At 45.0% G+C, this 18363-nt stretch overlaps 2 long non-coding RNA genes across 2 annotated transcripts; one reads left to right on the forward strand and one right to left on the reverse strand.

Annotated features, from left to right (window-relative positions):
* Positions 1-1225: 1225 nt before the first annotated feature.
* On the reverse strand, positions 1226-10235 carry LOC135292819 (uncharacterized). Its single transcript, XR_010354990.1, has 2 exons — positions 9411-10235; positions 1226-9312 (listed from the first exon to the last, which is right to left on the reverse strand). It is a non-coding gene; the product is annotated as an uncharacterized LOC135292819 (long non-coding RNA).
* Positions 10236-10891: 656 nt separating this feature from the next.
* LOC135292805 (uncharacterized) lies at positions 10892-15719 on the forward strand. The gene is made up of 5 exons (XR_010354968.1): positions 10892-11414; positions 11551-11665; positions 12254-13302; positions 13655-15153; positions 15309-15719. It is a non-coding gene; the product is annotated as an uncharacterized LOC135292805 (long non-coding RNA).
* Positions 15720-18363: the final 2644 nt, after the last annotated feature.

The following is an 18363-nucleotide window of genomic DNA, read 5'->3' on the forward strand; positions in this document are numbered from 1 at the left end:
TCCCTCCCTTGATGTCTCCAGTCACATTGGTCACATTCTTGCTGAATTTTGTATCACTTTTCTAAACTTCAGTGCTATACAACATTGGCACTGCTTTTCTGTCTGGCTCCATCTGTCCTTTCACTCCATCTGAGATATTTAACTTCAGTGTACAGAGGATTTGGCTTCTCAGCCCCTGCCAGCTTTTCTCCAGGAGCCATAGGTGCTTTGCTCTTCCCTGCTGCTTTTCATGCTCCACAGAAGGGCACAGTTTTTGAGCCAGCCTTTGGCTTAATAGCCAAAACATCCCTCTGTGAAGCATGAAAGACAAGAGAGAGCAGCGGGGCAGCCCCAAGAGACAGATGGAAAAGAAGCTGACTTGGTGAAATCAGCAGCCAGGCTGTGCCCCACCTCACACAAACAAACCTGGCCACAAAGAGCAGCTCAGGACAGCTCTCAGGCTTGAAATCCTGCTGCTGAGCTTGGAGGGAAGAGCAGCTGGAGCTCCCTGGGAAGCCACTTTGGGCCAATGTCCCTCCCAGCTGTGCCCCACAAGGGCATTCACAGGGGCTGACTCACGCCCCTTGTCTGTGGAGGTGCCACCCTGCTCCACACCAAACCATCTGACTCACACGGGACAAGTCTAGCAGAGTGGCAAAACCTCTCATGTCTTTACTGTTCTTAGTACCAGACAGTAGTTACAAGATTTTCCAAGTCTGTGTAGATGATATAACTATACTTAACTGGGGCCTCTTTGTGATCACATGTCAATTGGATAAGCTAAAAACCCACCAAAGTACAAAGCAAAAGGTCATCTTACTGTGGCTTGTTCTGTTTGCTTTGGTTAGCAGTCAGATCAGAACTTTGGCTAGTGGAATGGCCATTTTGAAACACATATCTCTATTCAAATCAATAAATTATAACAAGAGTACTCTCCAGCTTCTCATATTCAAGTATTTTTACAACTCTTAAATTGAGTTGCCTTTGTCCACAGTAATGGGTTTTTATTGCTTATACAATTCAAAGTGTGTGTCACCTTGGTCCAGAAAATGCTATGGACTCCTCAGTAAAAAAAAAATTGAATTATTAAGAACCAGAAGCTCCTTCTTCCTTCTCTTCCTTCTCTTCCTTCTCTTCCTTCTCTTCTTTCTCTTCCTTTCTTTTTCTGTTTCTTTTTATCCTAACCAAACTGAAACCACTGGCCAGAGGAAAACAAATTTTAAAAATGGAATAGTAACAGAAATGGTTGATGTAGAAGGCCTTTATTTCCCTTTCATGCATGAAAAGCATGATAAATACCACAAGCATATGTTTTGCAGCACACTCAATTGTTGTCTTCATGGACTCTCATTCTATTCCTTTGGTTGTATCTTTCAGAACACCTTGAGACTAATTATTATAAGTAAATATTACAATATGTGAATTTCCTCTGTAATAGAGGGTTTCTCTATAAGTTTTCACACTGCAGCACAATAAATGCATTTTAAAAATGCCATGGAGGAATGAGGTCAGCTGTCAATATATTATGAAGAGAGTGAATTCTATGCACAGGTCTTACTGCATTAATTAAGATAACACAGGGATATGATTGTAAACTCTTTAGATACATGCTGCCTTCTATCAGCTGTCATCTGAGAAACTGGTTGGTAGATTATCCTGAACATAATGTCAAGGTTTTTAATCAAAACATTTTCCCTATTCAGAAGAAAATCATATAATGGCATTAGCAAAAGTAGTTGAATTAGATCTGTAGAGAGAAGGATGTTGTAGAAAAGGGTTGGGAAAAAGGTAATAACAGGCCTAGCAAGTGGAGGTACAGGAACAATGGATTGAATTATAGCACAGAAGGCAAGCTGTTCTCTTTAATCAGTAGTGGGTGACCCTCTGTAAAACCTCCTGTGTCCAGTACAATTTAAAACTCAGAAACCACCTCGTGTGTCTGAGACTTTCCCAGTGGAGAAAAAACCCTATATTCTTGGCTACCACAACAACAGAGTTGTTTTGACAGGCTCAGCAGGCTCAGAGTGTGGCTCTGCAGAACGCCTGGGTGCACAGGGTGCTTTGCCCACAAAAGCTGAGGGAGAGGCTGGGGAAACACGAGGCAGAGTGCTGAATGGGTATGTCAGAGCCAGACTGTACAGGTGTGGATGTTTATGGGTGTTCATGCAAAAGAAAAGGGATTCCTGGAATGGCAAACATGCTGGAAGCACTGTGTGTTAACTCCTGGCTGGCTCAGTGCTGGTCCCTGAGGGGTGCTGGAAAGGATTCCAGACTTGGAGACCTTTGATCTGTCTCAGTCCAAGGTGACTGACTTGTACCAGCTCCCTACAGAGAGCAAAAGGCTGAAAGCCTGGCTGGTGTGTTCAGCAGCAGATGGAGGCTACAAATGTCTTCTCTATCACTAGGAAGGAGTGTTCCTCTGCTTTGTCCAAATGCAACTGATAGAAGAGTTCTCATGGTTCTCTGTCACTGGACAGAACTGCAAACTTTCGTTTCAGCACGTACATGCAGCCTGATTTTTATTTTATTTTATTTTATTTTATTTTATTTTATTTTATTTTATTTTATTTTATTTTATTTTATTTTATTTTATTTTATTTTATTTTATTTTATTTTATTTTATTTTATTTTATTTTATTTTATTTTATTGTCAATAGCAGCATTCAGGACTGGCTTTATGATTTCTGACTGAGGACCCTAAGTAAGTTTCCAGAATTGGAAGTGTTCAAACCACATCTCCTCTAGCCCATGCACAGAGGGAGAGGAATCGAGTGTGTCCTGCCCACAGTGCAATTTTAACTAGAAATCCTTTTCTCCATGGGTAGTATGGACTCCCAGAGCAGGTATTCAAAGCTCATGCTTGCTGAGGTTAACCTGAACATTTGCACAGGAAGGAATAAAGCTACTGCCAAGTGGTTTGTGGAAAGCCCACCAGAACATGGTGAGATTGTTCTGCTGTCCTTGTGCTGAAGACCTTTGTGTTCCAGGCACAGGAATTGTAATTTCAGCTAACTGGAAACACAAGACAGTGGCTCGTGGCATGTGAATGGCTGTTTAGCAATGCAGCCTGCTGTGAGCACTTCAGGTCTCTCTTCCAGACTCTGCACTCTTGTGGTACCAAATCCTGCCCAAGGAAAGTGCAGCAGCACTCAAACTGCAGTGTGGGGGTGTCTGGGGCTGCCTGTGCTCCAGAATTTCAGCTGTGCTCTCAGTGCTTGATAGGAGACAGAAACCCTGGGGGCTCAGAGACACTCAGCTTGTCCCTCAGGTGATGTGGAACAGAATATTCCTAGGGATAATGTCAAGCTGGAGAGGAAACATTTCTGTCAGCTCTTTCCATGCCCCAAAGAAGCCACATATCCCCATTCTTCCACACTGCAAGCAAGGAGAAAAGAGCCAAAACATGTAAGATCATCAAACTGGTTTAGCTGCAGAATGAGAAGGAGATAGATAAGACACATTATCATTTCTATTTTAAAAAGTTTGAAGAGTTTGCAAAGTTAGGGTGTGGGGTGACACCTGGAAAAAGAAATCCTGATCCCTTCTGTTTTTCCCACACCACTTAGGTGACTGGAAGTGGTCAGCACCACTGAGTTTGTCATATTCCATAGAGCAATAGTTGGAAATTTTGTTTAAATCTGAAGCTAGCTCAGAATGTTTAATTTGAGAAAGTGTGTTTTGTGGTCACTTATAGTATTTTAGTGCTTTTTACATAAACAGCTTCCTCAGTTTTAAAATGAACTTGCCCAGATACCAAAAACGTTGTCTTCTCCTGTGATATGTGAGGATGCAGTTCTTGTTCTAAACTTCAGTTCCTGGCAGCAATGCTTTTACAGCCAGCTGACATGGCACACATCTGCCCTTCTATAGCATTTATCCTTAAAAAACCCTCCAAGAAATCTCTGGAGGAATTTATTACTGAATAATAATGGTTTCTTAAGAGAGGGAGTGGAGGTATAATCAGAAGTGGAAACACTTGAAGCAAGATCTCTAGAATCTACTGTTTCCTACTGTAATCTCACTTAGGAAAGCATCTGAAGTGTGTGCTTGAATCTTAGTAACTACACAAGCAATAAACACATTTCCTAAGAAAGAAGGATTGGCTCATGTACTGAAAATGTGGTGAATATTTTGAAGAACCATGTTCTGTATTAGATCAGTGACAGAAATTATGGTGATATGACAACTTTGCTTTACAGACTCTTTCTTTCCCTGTCAGTCTATGACTTTCATTATATTATCTTTTTGTCTTTCACCTGTTTCTTCAAATTGCATGGGTTACTCCTAGGACATAGAAGAATCTTATTAGGCACGGAGAAAAGCCTTGTCACAAAGAAAAAGGTGCTGCTCTTTTAAAACATTAGTCTGGAAAAAGATGATATAGACTGATGGAATTATTTTCTAAGCTCTCCATTGTCTTATTTATGCACACATCATTTTTATATCTATTGTTTGTTGGCTCCTTAAGTTACAGTAATTTCTTTAAGACATTCCTTAAGATGGATGTAGTGTGAAATGTATATAAAATAGTTTTCCAAAGTGGATAACAAAATGTCCAAATATTGTTTCAAGTAAGCAGTAAAATATCTAAAAGCCATGCCATAAATGCTGCATTAAAAGTGAGTTTTCTTCAAACCTTTTGGCATAAAACCATCACAACATCCTGCCAGGAAAAAAAAAAAAAAGGAATAATTAAACCTGATTTGAAGCATCATAGGAGACAGAGCTGGGAGCTGGGTAGAAATTCTCTGTCCAACCAATTTCCTGTAACTCCACAATGCAATTATGTGTGACAAAAAGGATTATTCCCTGGACCAGGTGTATTTGGTAGCGTATGGTGAGGTCTGAATACCTGCCATAAAATTGCTGCTTTTGGCCAGTTTCTGTTGCAGTAAATATTCCCAAATCTGGAATATCTAGAAGATTGAAGGTGCCTTCCAATTTCCCCAGTGGCTGGTGATGCTGTCTAGCACACTAGCCTTGCTGAAAGGTGTTTGCTTGGTTTTAACAAGGAGATTCTCCGGGAGCTTTGGTGAGAAAGATACTGGTTGTTTTCTTCTCTTCTGGTTTATTCTTTCTCCTGTAGATAAGAAACGAACAGTGTTTTTGTGTGTCTTCAGATAAGTTGATGGGCAGAGTGGGCATTTTAGGGCCACACACACACCCTAGAGATTTGTAAACAAGAACATGTGTGACAACTGTATGACAGAATGACATCTTTCTTTTCACATGGTCTGCTTTCCCTTCCTGTGTGAGCTGCAGTCTTCACTGTATTTGCTTTTTTGCTTTGTTCTGAATGTCACCACCTACCACGAGCACTCCTTGGGTGTCAGCCTACGGGGTCATGCAATTAAGCTGTAACTGAGCAGCTGCACATCCATGGGAGGCTGTAGGGATACTCTGAAAATGTATCAGAGCAAACCAATGGACAGTTGTTTCCCTTGACTGGAAATTGCTATGCATTGATTTGAGCAATAATCCATGCCATGACACATATCAAGGACATTGGAGGTGTTGCCAGTCCTTAAAAAGCTCCAGAGTCCTGTAGGATTATTTTATATATCATATGAGAATACAGAGAAGTAATATTACATCACTTTTTGTTAAAATTTCCCATGAAAATCAGACCATTGTTCTTCTTGGCTGGGCTTTTTTAAAGGATGACTAGTTTTGTAAAAAAAAAAAAAAAAGTATTTCCCCCACATATAAAGCTAATTTCAGTGGAACGTTTTTTCAATTATTGATACACTTGAATGGTGTTACACTGGATTTGCATGGATTTAAATTAAATCAGAAACCTTCCAAAACACAACTCATTGACTTTGCCTTCAGAGCTTGCTTTAAAGGTGTTGACATTGGCCTATAGGAAGGTAAAGAATTATGGTTAAATTAATGATGTAGTGATAAATTTTTATTTCCCCTTCAGTATTTTTAATAATCTGAAAACTTTTAATGGCTATTTTGTGAGCTACCCATTAGTGATGTGAAATAAACTAGTCCTAATCCAAATTTACAGAAATAAGCACAGTTATTTCAACAAATAAACAGGAAATAAGTTTGTACTGTTAGCAGCAAATCCAGCCTTGTGAAGCAAAATGTTTCTCCAGGACATTTCCAGGTGGCCATAATCAGTGGCAAATTTGTTTTGGTGTTTGAAAAACCAACATCTCAGTAATTCAAGTATTTGTCAAGTATAGCTCAATAGAGAAACTCAACATAGAGATAAAAAGTACAGCACTTGCATTAGGTATTTTTTTTTGTCTGAGAATAGTTTATTCATTGCTGAAGGTTTCCATTTATAAATTTAGCAAGTTAGGTAAAAAACCCAACAATAATAGTACAGTACAAATGGAGAATTTTTATTCAGGGGAAATTGCATTTGCATGTAACGAAAAACAACACCTCACCAAAAAAATCTGCATGGTTTAGGATGAATTGGGTAAAATCAACTAGCAATGGAAACATGAATTTTCTGCAGGGGAAAAAAAAAGTAGTTTTATTTTGATAAATATTTAGATAAAATGAAGGCAATCTGAATTTCACTTCTTGCAGCTCCCCCAGGCTTTCATTGCAGAGCCTGTCAGCTGAAGGGAATGGTGTTTTCCTAGGACCAGAATATTTTCTCTGCAAGTGTGTCTGCAGAGATGCAGGAGCAATCTGAGGCTCCACTTCCATGGCTGTGTCATTTACCCATGAGAACAGACTCTTACCAGGGAGAATTGCCAAGGCTTGCTCCTTCATTGCTGCAGGCACCTGCAGAAATGGTAGTGCAGTGCAAGGAATGCTCTGATCCCTGCAATACAGAGCCACTCTCACAAGAAAATAGCTCCAGTGAACAAGGACAAGTGGAAGGAAGGGCTTGACAATCCTGACCTACCAATCTCAGAAAGAATCAATCTGATTGTGAAATCCAGCGTGCAAAATTGGCACAAATATCAGCTCACATCTTTAAAAAGTCTTCATAACATGCAAATCCCAATTAGTCCTCACTGAGGAAAAGGCAAAGCTAAAATATATTTGCCTACATTTTTAATTATTATTATTAAATTTACAGAACTTATGCTGACCAGCATATATTTCCTGTGAAGTGTGCAGATTATCTACATGCACACACTGAGGGAGGATTTTTCCCAAGGAATTATATAAAGTTTTATTGTCTGAAAACAGATGTAGTTATCTCTTACACTACTGAGTCGTTTCAAAGGAGCAAGCAACATAGATTAGGTGACTATTTAGACCCCTAGCACAGGCACAGGAAAGGGACACCTCTCTGAAGTCATGGGTCATACCAGCACATAATTTCACTTGCTTGAAAGCCCGAAGCCAAGGTCAAGATACACCAGTGTTATTCAAGCCTTATTAACAACAACGTTGAAAACACTTTGCCAGGACTCTGCTTCAAAATATTTCCAGCATATTTCTGCCTAGAACATCTTCCTCTGTCCCATTTGTCTGTTTAACACACTCTGCTCATTTCTTTCCCATCAGACCCTGAGAAGCCTTTCCCATTCCTGTTGTATCAGTACCTGGATATCACCTTCTATGCAACTTAAAGATTTTAATAATAATAGTATATAATATAATATAATATAATATAATATAATATAATATAATTATTATATTGTAATATTATGCATTTTTTAATAGTAATAGTGTGTCCTTTTCTGCAGGCCTACCTTCTCCTACCTTTGGTGACTAGTTAGCAAAATATTATCTGTTATCAGCCCATCTTCTTGTCTTAATTAAGCTTGCAGGGAGGTTTTATTCCTCTGCCTGTGATGATCTTTGGTGCCCTAAATTTAATTTCTTTTCATAATCCCTACAGGAGCAAGCAGCACAGAGGAGTTTTAAATAATAAAGTGTTGGAACCTTGGAAGCAACAAGAACTTGGCAGAAACACCCATGGGATAAGATAAATTATCGTGTTTAAAAACAAACAAGCAGGCACTATAAGCCTCAGTAGGGCTGTGAGCAGTGCTGGCTTTCCATTGCAGAGCCTTGCTGGCTTTTAGAAGAGGGATGAGGGGTGCAAAGGCAGCAGTAAAAGCCATGTGGTGGCTTCTGTCTGTTCCCTTCCTTCCTTCTCAGCAATCCAAGTCACCAGGTGCTGCAGAGCACCCTGCAGCAGCCCCTCCTGCAGGGACAGGCACAGGCAGCAGAAAGCTGCTTTTCCTTGGAGTCAGGCTCAGAATTCTTTGTGCGGGAGCCCTGAACTAGCCTGTAGAACCAAGTGGTCAGGGAAGAGACACTAGAAATCCATCCTGGTTTCTGATGTCAAGCTTGATTCTTTCATCTGCAAAGCAGGATGGAATATCATTTCAAAATATGCAAAGCTGTTGCTTTGGAATGATGTCTTCACATCTGCCTTTGGATGGGGAACTTAGTAAATAAATCTGAAGGCAGAACTGAAAAATGGGAGTCCCTAACCACTCTCAGCTTTGCCACTGTACTTCAGCAGTGCAAAACACTTAGAAAATATCACTTATAGATATGGTTTATTGCACTTAGAAATATGGCTTATACAATGTGAATTTTGTCCTGGTGTTCAGGGTCACAACACTGAATTTTACTTAAATATTTCAGTTACTCTTGTATCCCTCTTCTTTTACCCAAAGGCATTCACTGAACCAAGGTGGTGTCACATTTTTAGCATTGCCCTTTAGAAGCTGAATGAACTTTAAAAGCAGCTTTTTATTTTCTCACTGAAACTAAATAGGCTACATCCTGAAATTTTAGACCATTTAAAATTGGCTGATAGATAAACCTTTTATTTATTACTTATATATTAGTTATTTATATTGTATTGTAAACTGTGTGAGTATGACTTTAGTAAAAAACTGCATTCCTATCATAGAATTATTTCTCAAGCTCAGGAACAGACTCACAGCAGAAGAAAGCCTTAGGGTCTATCAGGTAACACAACCAAATTTAAAAGCAAACATCAGCTTCTCTAGAAGTGAGGTGCATGACTGCCTTTGAGAGAAAGATCATCCTACACTCACAGCGAGATGTTCTCTTTATTTTTGGTAACTGACAGTAAAAAGAAGTGCTGGAGTACCTGGTGGCATGAAATAAGGGGCTGACAGTGGGAGGAGGGAACAGTGGTTGTTTACTGGGGCTAGAAACGCTCGTACGAGGTGCAAACCTCATCCAGCAGCAGGAATACTTGCTACATGAACAAGATTTACTGCCAGACTCCATCTGTGCCTTCCCACCAAACAAGGTCACTCAGTCAGATCCTAGGAAGCCTGATGAGCAAAGCTGCCAAGTGTCTGCAGTGATAATGGAGGCTTGCTCTGACTTACGCCTCAGGCACTTGCAATGTTTTTAGTACTGGAAAACAAAATAGGGTAGAGGAAAAAAGGTCATAATTTTTATCAAACCAGTCCCCCTTGAGAAATATCAGTGTGCGTGCCTGTGCATGAACATACCTGGGTATTTTTTCTTTCTTTTCCTGGTGATTTGCAGTTTACTTTACTCTTGAGGCACTCCTTCATCTTGGCCTTCATCTTGGCCATTCATCTCACATCTGCACCTTGGTTATGGAAACATCACTGTGGTGGTACCATGCCCCTTCCTTACAAAAGGCTGTATCAACAGCTTGTGTGGTGGCTCCAGAGCTGAGGGAGAGGCTTTAGCCATGGATTTTTGATGTTCATCAATTTTCTGCCTGGAGTTTCTGTGATGCAGTCTGGTCAACTTACAGGAAATATTGTGGTAGGGGACAAAAATAAATTTAGAGCATTGCACAGGCCCAGAAAAAAAGTCTCTGCTAAGAACTTTTAGTATTCACAGCTGATTTGTTCCTGTAGACAAGCTGATAGTTAAACCAAAACAACTGAACCGCAAGTACCCTGAATCCCTTGTTTTGTCTAGAATCTATTCGTGTTTATCTGTATTCCTTGGGTAAAGCAACATCCACCCATGGGCCAGCACTTTAGCTTGGATGACAATGCAGACAAAATTGCTGCCCCTTCCTGCTGCTGTAGCTGACTCCAAATCATGAGAAATGTGCCAACTCTGCCAAAGACAGGCAGACCTGGTGAGATAAAAAGAGCCAGTCTGCTGAAAAGGAGACCAAATGAATGTTTTCTAATGCCCCCTTTTCATCCTTTCCCCAGGCAAGACAGAGCAATGTCCTTCCTCCCTGTCACCGATGGTGACCCAGGCACGGGATGCAGCGCAGGGACAGAGCCCGCCGCTGCTCTCAGTGCCCTGCCCTGCCCTCCCTGCCTGCCTTGCCCGCCGAGTCCTGCTGTAACCTGCCCTTCCCTGCCGTGCCGTGCGGAGCCCGGCCAGCCCCAGGAGCCGCCCCGCCAAGCTGTGGTGCCTGGTGAACAGCCCCCGCGTCCGCTCCGTGCGCTGGGACAGCCGGGCCCAGGGGCTGCTCGTCGACCGCTCCCTCTCTGAGCGGGAGCTGCTCGGCCCGGGTCCCGCCCGTGGGGGCGGTGGCGCTGGGGCGGGTCCGGTGCTGCGCCCCTTCAGGGCCGCGCAGTTCCGCAGCTTCGTCCACCAGCTCTACCGCTACAGCTTCCGCAAGGTGCCGGGCTGGCTCGGCACGGCTGCGCCGGGCGATGCCGGGGGCTGGCTGCACTACAGCAGCCCCTGCTTCCGCCGCGACCGCCCCGACCTCCTGCTCCGCGTCAGGCGCCGGAGCGCGGCCGACAGGCGGCGGCCGGCGGCGGGCCGGGAGGGCCGCAGGCACCCGCCCTGCGGCTCCCGGCAGCTCCCCGGGGCGCGGCCGCTGCCGGACGAGCGGGACCGGTGCAGGCGCTTCCAGTCGCTGCCCCGGGAGCGGCCGCTGCTCGCCCGGTGCCCGCCCTGCGGCTTCCTGCTGCTGCACAGGGACCAGCCAGTGCCGGCCCGGCGGGAGGGGCCGAGCCGCTTCCAGGAGCTCTACGGGGAACGGCCACCGCCCGCCCAGCGGGAGGTGCTCAGGGTCCAGCCCTGCAGCTTCCAGCAGCTCCACAGGGAGCAGCAGCCCCCAGCCTTCAACCCACGAGGCAGGAAAAGAGTTGTAGCCTTGTTTTTCCAAAACGTAATGAAAAGTGACGTTTGAAGTATTTTTCCACAAGGCTCTGTCATTCTCAGCCAGAAATTGTCAAGCCTATTAGGAAGAGGAACCTAGAAGGCCAAAAAATTCTCTGCCTGTTTTTTTTCCTGCATGCTTCCTGTGATGTTTGATCCAAGGCAGCAATAGAGATCTGTGTCCCAGAGCCACATTGTGGAGCCTGACCAATATGTTTGGATTCTTGCAGCCCCCCCAGGCACTTTAGCGTCCAGCACTCCAGCTGGCAGTGCTGGTTGTGCAGCATTGACAGTGTCCAGCTCCACACAGAACACACCTGGGGAAGAGCAGTCACCAGTGGATCTTGGCTTTGCCATTGAGCAAATGATCCGGGAGATCCCTGCCTGAAAGGTCTCCCTCTGCACAGGTAACTCCATTGGAGGGGAAAGTAAGAGGCTGAGCTGAGAGCTTACATGGAGAAGAAGAGAAACTGTATCTCTGATATGATTCCAAGAAAATACCAAATGATCTTGAGTTTTCTTTCTTTCCATTGTTCTTTCAAGGGCAATATTAATGTTGTGCCTGAGTCTTCTGGAGGCGAGCCTGTGAACCAGGCTGCAGCAGAGGAAGCCTCATCTGGCACTGAGAAGAACAGTTTGCCAGAGCCTGAGGAGCTTGGTAAGGACAGAGCCCCCATTGGTTTAGAGAGGTGTGAGATGGCTGCTCTGAGCCTGCCTCTGGCAGCAAGGGAGATGAGCAGAGTTGAGTTCCTGTCTGCAGGGCTGGTGCTGCCTGGTGCCTTTAGTTCAAATCCTGCACTGGCACAACCTCCCCAAGCCCTGCCCTCCACGCTTCTCCAGAGGCTCTGACACTGAGTCCACTGCTGTGGCAAGAGAGCAGGGAATAAAGCTGACCTTGTGGCAGTTGTGTCACCAAGCTGGGTGTCCCAGTTTGGTTCATAACTCAGCTCCCAGCAGCTTCAGCTTCGGCCACTTCAGTGAGGACTGAGGTCTCTCTGTCACTGAGACTGTCTGTGTTTCAAGCTCAAGCCTTTGCTGAGACTTTATCAGGATACTTAAATGCTTTACACAATTCAGTTTTGAACACTTGGAAGGATCCCTGTTCTTTAAAGAGCAGGCTTCAAATTGCCAAGTGAGAGTTTGCCTTTCGGGCCATCTTTGACAGTCCCTCATAGAAGGACAATTGGTGCTCAAGGAACACGTGCACAAGGGCCAATATTGACTCAGTGTTTCCTTTGCTTCCCAGATCCTGTGTGATCGACCTCTGCAGGAGGGCTGCCCTGTGTGGCAGGAAGAGACAGAGGGAGAGGCTGTGACCATCGGGCAGGTAGAATTCCTCTGTCTCTAGTTATATTTATAGATGCGCATAGTTATGTTTATTTATCTAGGTAGTTGTATTTATAGATTTATGTAATTATATTTATCTATATAGGTAGAGATCTGTACAGTTAATTTTTTTTTTGTTTTAGATGTATATCGTTATAGCTTTAGATGTGTTGGTGTAGTTATAGATGTGCACAGTTGCACTTATACCTGTGTATAGTTACATTTATATATATACATTTGTAAATGCATATTTATATTTGTATATGGGGGTTTAGCTAAATAGATTGATATCTGTAGACGCCTCTTTTTAACCTCTTGCCCTGCTCTGCTTCCTCCCTCACTCGTGCTTTTCCCCCTGTGCCCCCTCTGTCCCCTCTCCCTGGGCTGGGTCCGAGCTGGCGGCCGGGCCGGGCGCAGCAGCAGCTCCAGCCCCGGGTGTCCCTGGAGCGCTGGGAGCTGCCGGTGGCCCCAGGCACTGTCCCCTGAGGAGCTGCTGAAGGACGGTGAGACTGAGGGGGCTGAGGGGGCGGTGGCGCTGAAGGGACGCTGACCCTGAGCTGCTGCTGGGGCTGAGGGCTGTGGGGCAGCCCAGGGCCATGGTGGCACTGAGGTGACAGGCAAGTGGCACAGGCTGAGGGGCTGGCGGGTCTAAGGGGATGGGATGGGTCAGAAGGGACTGAGGGAGGTGAGAGGACTGTGAGGGGCTGAAGAAGCTGAAGGGGGCTGGGGGTTTGGCGAGAGCATGGGTGGGGCTGAGGGGATGGAGGGGCCAGCAGGGAGCACAGAGGGCTCTGGGACTGCAGCTCTGACAGGCCTTGGAACCAATTCCAGAGCCTCCACTTTTGCCACAGCTGCAAAGAAAACCTTGAGAACAGCCGGAGACTGCCAGGAGCCAGCAGGGAGAAGCTGAGTGCCAGCAGCAGGAGCAGTGAGCAGGGCCCTGCTGCTGCCAGCCTGGAGAGAGCCCGGGTGAGGCCTCAGGGCCGGGGAGGCAGGGTGGGGCTGAGGCTGGCGTGGGCTGTGGCCGTGGGCCCTGCCCGTGCTGGGGCTGCTCAGCGCAGCTGCCCCGGCTGGCACAGGGGCTGTCCTTGGGCAAGGCAGCTGTGCCGGCAGGGCCCGGGAGCTGTGCCGGCTCTGCCGGGCTGCCGGGGCTGCGGGACGGTCCCGCCGCGGCTGTGCTTGCCACAGCCTGGCCCGCTCGGCTGCTTTCTCTTTCTGACCCTCCTGGGGAGGCTCTGACATTTCCTCTTCCCTGATGGAAGTGCAGCTGCTGCCAAGGGAAACGTCCCCATACTGACTCAGTGTTCCCTTTGCTTCCCAGATGTCCCATCTGCTGTCCCTGTCCAGGAGATGTGCCGAACTTCATCTGCAGGATCAGAAGAACCAGTGTCCTTTGGCCTCCCCCAGTTCCCACTGAGGACGAGAGCACCTGCAGAGCAGAGGAGACCAGCTGCAGCTCCAGGCCCAGGTCTTGCTGGTCACAGCTGAGCCTGTGTGAAAAGGTTTCTTAAGTTATAGGTTAAAATTCAACACATAATTCTACAAGCTAAAATTTAAATGCTGAATTCATATTGCTAACTCAAGGGAGCTCCAAAAATCTCTATTTCAAAAGCAACAAACCTTTGAAAGGTTAAACCTCAACAGAGCTGTGATCCTCCATCAATACCTCCTTCTTCCACTTGCTTAAAATCTCTTTGTTCTGGGCACTCACTAAGGCCTTTTTCCTGGAAGCTCTCTGGCTGTCTTGAATGCTTATGGAGTAACAGGTAATCCCTGATCTATTTTCAACTCTCTGCCCAGAGACTTCTGGAAGGGAGGTAGGACTGGTACTGGGGACCTGGCAGCTTGTCCAGGAATCAAAATTATTGAAATAATGGTAATGTGGACAAGGCATGCAAGTCCAGGTGGTGAGCTCAAATATGCAAGTACTTGCAGTTTCCCCTCAGCACTTGACAGCTAAGGGGTATGGTCTCTTCTTATTTCTGTCTCTTAATCCTCAATCCTTGCCACACTCCTTCAACATCTTTTGCATTGTCATCTTCCCTGTTTTCTCCCTCCCTTCTTCTTTCTGTGACTTTCTGTACACGACAGACTATCTGTCACACTCTGTCAGCTTGCTCAGTCACCCGAGCAGTGATAATGATGGTGTAGAAATTGTAGGTGCACAGGAGGCAAAGGTGTCATGCTTCTGTGTGCCCTCTGCAGGCAAAGCTGCTTCCCGAAGCTTCAGTCAAACTTGGAACAAAGGCTTGTCCCCACTGCAGGGACAAGAGAGGTAGGAAACTGGGCTCATAAAACATGCTTCTTCTGCTTCAACAAAAAACCGTGACTTCCCTTCACAGAGAAGGATGTAAACTTTTTCTTGAAGGGAATAAACAAATCTCTTTATGTCCTGATCTTTTACCAGTCTGAAATTATTTAAAAATGTCGTAAATTTTGTTTGTTTGTTTGTTTCTTTGTGGTGTTTTTTTTTGTTTGTTTTGGGGGTTTTTTGGGTTTGTTTTTTTTTTTTTTTGTTTGTTTGTTTGTTTTGTTTTGTCTTGTTTTGGTTTTTTTGGGGGTTTTTTTGGTTGTTTTTGGTTTTTTGGGTTTTTTTTTGTTGTTGTTGTTGTTCTGGGGTTGGGTCTGCATTTCAAGCCTGTTCTCCCAGCAGTCAGGGACCTGCACAGCTGCTGTGGGTGGGGCAGGTGCTCAGGTAATTACCAACAGGTAATTACTAACAGCCAGGTGAGAAGTTGGCTTGTGCCTGGTTGAGGGCTTGAGGACTGTGCTGAGAGAAGGGCTAGGGAGTGGAGTGGAAAATACAATTTACACAAGCAGGTATAGGTGGATGTCTGGGGTGTAGGTGGGAGTTAACTGGTTTAGGTACTGCATTTATGAAGAATTGAACATTTAACTCTGAGATAGGACTATTTAGTTGCTACTCTAAGTGCTGCATTTACTAACACGTAATGTAATTTCTGCTGCTGTGGCAGAACCTGCTGTCCCCTGCGCTCGGAACAGGCGTGGAGGGTCCCCAAGGCATCCTCAGAATGGGCTTTGCCCTCACCTTGGCTTGTGCTGCTGCAGATTTTGGAGACAATTGTGCATAAGAACGGGCACTAGAACCAGACTTGGGGCTGGCATGCTCTGCATTTCCAGAATGGCTCATGGACAGGGTAAGGTGGTATCAGTGCACTCTGGGTGAAGCTGTGATTCTATGGATACTTCAGTAAGAGAGGTTTTTTCAGGGTGATTAAACTTTCGTCCTTGCTGTGCTTTCTATGACATTTGCATCTCTATTTTGTAAAACTTCAGAAATCTGAATCCTCTTTGGCCCTGTGAAATGTTAAAAACGTCAGCAAAAGCCATCATAGTTTGCATGCGAAAATACATAATTTTTTACATTTGGGAATTGGAAATTCTAAAAATTTAAAACTGATTTCTGTTGCTGATGATACAGAAAGGGGGCACGTTGGTGCCCTGGGGCTTATGTCTGCTACTGTTGACTGAAAAAAATAATTTGAAGTAGCACCCTATGACTGTGGATGGCCAGAACGGAGGTCCAGGAGGCTTGACAGGTGTTTACTACTGAGTCCTTGACCTTTCCTGCCAAGCAAAAATTATAATTTCTTAGAACTATGTATTTATAAAAGAAAAGTATAAAGGAGAGATGTTGTACACTCTGTGTGTGTCCCATCTTGAACATATGACATTATAAAAACACACTCTCCAAACATCCATTCTTTTGTATGACCAGGTACATGCCAGGTAAAAGTGATTTCTTTGTTCAGAAGTATCTCACCTACTGACAACAATTAGAATTGCTTACAGGGCCTCAGTTGCAAATGCAAAACATTCAAAACTCAAACTAACTGGTTACATTAGAAAGCACGTTTTGCTTTTCTCAAGGGGCTGATTGTGAGCTATTTGATGAGCTATTCATGAACATATCCTGGGGCTGTTTGCATCAAACACTGGGATTTTGTTAGCAGTAAAAGAGGGGAAGTGCACCATGTGTGGGAAAGTAATTCCTTCCCAAAATATGTGCTTGGAGGCTACTTGGGTCAAAAGAATTTATTTTTAATTCAGTGGGCTGAAGAACTGCCCACCATCTGCTTTTTCAGAAAAAGAGGGTTAAGTCTTTGGCCCCTTTCAGAGCGTTAAATTACCAAAGCCGAAGGGATTTGCCCCAAAAAGCAAGGAGTGTGTGAGGCTCATGGCCATAGCTGTCTGCAGAAGTGAGCATGGGCCAAGGGAAGGTCCTGCTGCAGAGCCAGCCCGAGGTGTCCCTGAGGATGTGTCACATCCTCTGCCTCCTCTGGCAGTGCTGCCACAGAGCACAGCAGGAGGGATTCCAGGGATTTGTCAGCACGGGGAGGCAGAGCATGAGCTCCTGCTGACATTTCCATCCAGGGCTGGCACTTTCAGGCCAGCAGTGACAAATTCTGCGGCTCTGGCTGCACAGTTGCTGTTGGCAGTGCTGTGACAGCCTCTGCCACCAAGCCAGAGCCTCTGCAGGGGTTCCCATGACGTGCTTGGCATTTGGTTTCATCTGGGCACAATGCTCCTTCTTCCTTGATGTATCTGTTTGAGGACAGCACATGGTCTGTCTTGTTCTGGGGACAGTACAGAGTAACTCTGTAAACTGCAGGCCAGGTTGTCCAGTTCCCACAGGAGAATGTCATGGCATTGTTCAGCCAGCAATCTTTCTACAGTTTAGTGGACCCATTTTCTGCATGGCCAGAGGATTTTCCTTGTCACAAAAAAAACAAAACAAAAAAAAAAAAAAAACAAAAAAAACCAACAAAAAACCAAACAAAAAACCCCAAAACAACAACAACAAGAAGCCTAAATAATTACCTCAAGTAATAATAAGAGAAAAACTACTAAGATTCGGAATTCCCTGATTCCTTTTGGAATGTCATCAGATACAGATCTTCATTTCATAGCTGAAACTGCAAAAGTTATGTAAAACACTCCCAGTTAAATGGGACCTACTCAGCCCATGGAGGTCATTCCCAGCAGCAAGGCTGAGAGAACAAAGCAGAGTCTAAAAGCAGAAATTAGTAAATATGGCCAGGAAAACTCACTGAAGTGCCCACCAGTGCTTCCCCTTGCACTCTTGAGGTTCAGAATTCCAGTGGCTTCTAAAGAAAAAGTGAGCCCATCGGAAATGCCCTGTGGAAGGCACTACAAATTCCAATCCTTTCTAGAGAAAGTCTTATGATAGGAATAATTTCAGTCCCTTTTTATCTTCTTTGTGGAAAGTGCTCTCATCTTTCCACAAATTTCTGACCATCCCTGGTGCCTCAGGCACTTCCTCATCAACCTGGGGACTGTGTCTTATGTCAGAAAGCAGAGTAAAAAGGCACTTAAAGAAAAGTGGAAAGGACCATTTGAAGTGTTCCTAAGCACTCCTGCAGCAATAAAAGGGGATGGGATCAGTACATTGATACATCTGCCCCCAAGGGAAGCCAGCCCCAACACATAAGGGACTGGAGGGGAAAATATAGATGAGAATTTGAAGCTTCAATTTGTTAAAGCATGGAAATAAAATTTTCTAATGCAGTGTAGAGTGAGTTAGAAGAAATCCCATCAAGGGAAAGATATGTCATGAAGGGGTAACTATGAAAAGTCCTCAGTGTCAGCCCACCCTGGGCAGCAGCACTCTGGCACGCTCTGTCAAGCAGCAGCAGCCAGCAGGCCCAGGGGAGGCAGCCCAGCACAATTCACCCCATGCCCCCCACGGCAGCGCCCCTGGGGCTGCTGCACTGCAGAGCTGGAGGAGCACCCCTGAGCCAGGCAAAAATGGACCCAAGTCTCAGGGTTTAGGAGGTGACATTTCTTGAACTTGGCTTGAAGGAGAACAGAAGGGCAACAACGGCTCAGGTGTTCAATCACAAAACACCCCAAGGGCTCTCACATACAGGGACTCAATATCGTTGTCTTGGGGACAATGGAGGAATTTGTAGAATACTCTGCAAGGAAGAAAGGGGCATTCCCAGCCACCTTTGAGTGTTCCCAAATATTATCCTCCCTCAGACAATT

This window comes from Passer domesticus, unplaced genomic scaffold, assembly GCF_036417665.1.
Source record: "Passer domesticus isolate bPasDom1 unplaced genomic scaffold, bPasDom1.hap1 HAP1_SCAFFOLD_51, whole genome shotgun sequence".
In the NCBI taxonomy this organism is placed as follows: Eukaryota; Metazoa; Chordata; class Aves; order Passeriformes; family Passeridae; genus Passer; species Passer domesticus.